Genomic DNA, 1,510 nt, shown 5'->3' on the forward strand with positions numbered 1-1,510 from the left:
TGGAGGGCGGATGAACCCGACATATCCTGTTTTGAGGGCGGATGAACCCAAAATATCCTGTTTTGAGGGCGGATGGACCCGACATATCCTGCTCGAGGGCGGATGGACCCGACATATCCTATTCGAGGGCGAATGAACCCGAAATATCCTATTCGAGGGCGGATGAACCCAAAATATCCTATTCGAGGGCGGATGAACCCAAAATATCCTATTCGAGGGCGGATGAACCCAAAATATCCTATTTGAGGGAGGATGAACCCAAAATATCCTATTTGAGGGCGGATGAACCCGACATATCCTGTTTTGTGGGCGGATGAACCCGACATATCCTATTTGAGGGCGGATGAACCTAAAATATCCTATTTGAGGGCGGATGAACCCGAACTATCCTATTCGAGGGCGGATGAACCCGACATAACCTATTCGAGGGCGGATGAACCCAAAATATCCTATTTGAGGGCGGATGAACCCGAACTATCCTATTCGAGGGCAGATGAACCCGACATATCCTATTCGAGGGCGGATGAACCCAACATACCCTGTTTGAGGGCGGATGAACCCGAACGATCCTATTGGAGGGCGGATGAACCCGACATATCCTATTTGAGGGCGGATGAACCCGACATATCCTGTTTTGAGGGCGGATGAACCCAAAATATCCTGTTTTGAGGGCGGATGGACCCGACATATCCTGTTCGAGGGCGGATGGACCCGAACTATCCTATTGGAGGGCGGATGAACCCGACATATCCTATTTGAGGGCGGATGAACCCGACATATCCTATTCGAGGGCGGATGAACCCGATATATCCTATTCAAGGGCGGATGAACCCAAAATATCCTATTCGAGGGCGGATGAACCCAAAATATCCTATTCGAGGGCGGATGAACCCAAAATATCCTATTTGAGGGCGGATAAACCCAAAATATCCTCAAGACTTGAAAATGTCTTACCTCAACACTTGCTGGGGATTATTTACTTACCTGCTGGGGGATAAAATGTTATCAGCTGGGGGCACCTGACTTCCAGAAAAAAAATTTCTAAATGGAAGGAAAATTTTCTGCCCCAGTTTGATAATATCCCTTGTGGCATGCAGTTCTGGCATCAATGCCATTTTCGTTACCTGCGTCAAATCAAACAAAATTTTGTTAGTTTAAAACGCGGTGGTTGGTTGTGATACTCCTACTGGGATGGCTTTCCCTTTCTCCTTCCTTGCTCTGTGCTCCACAACTTGTTGGGGATGATATTATGTGCTGGGGATAATCCCTTCCTACTGGGGATATCCCTCTTCTTTCGTGGCATAGCTCAGAAACTGGCATTTCCCCGACTTTTCAGTCTAGTATGGATTTCCCACAGATTCATGCTCACAGCTTTCCTTGCTTTGTTCACGGGCCTTGGCCTTGGGGTTTATAACCTTGGTTTTGGCAAGGGTATCCCTCTTGACACTCGTCAATCCTTTTGTCAATTCCCTTTTGCTGGGGATATTTTTGTTGACACTGGCCTCGCGCT

This window comes from Nicotiana tabacum, chromosome 5, assembly GCF_000715075.1.
Source record: "Nicotiana tabacum cultivar K326 chromosome 5, ASM71507v2, whole genome shotgun sequence".
Classification (NCBI taxonomy): Eukaryota; Viridiplantae; Streptophyta; class Magnoliopsida; order Solanales; family Solanaceae; genus Nicotiana; species Nicotiana tabacum.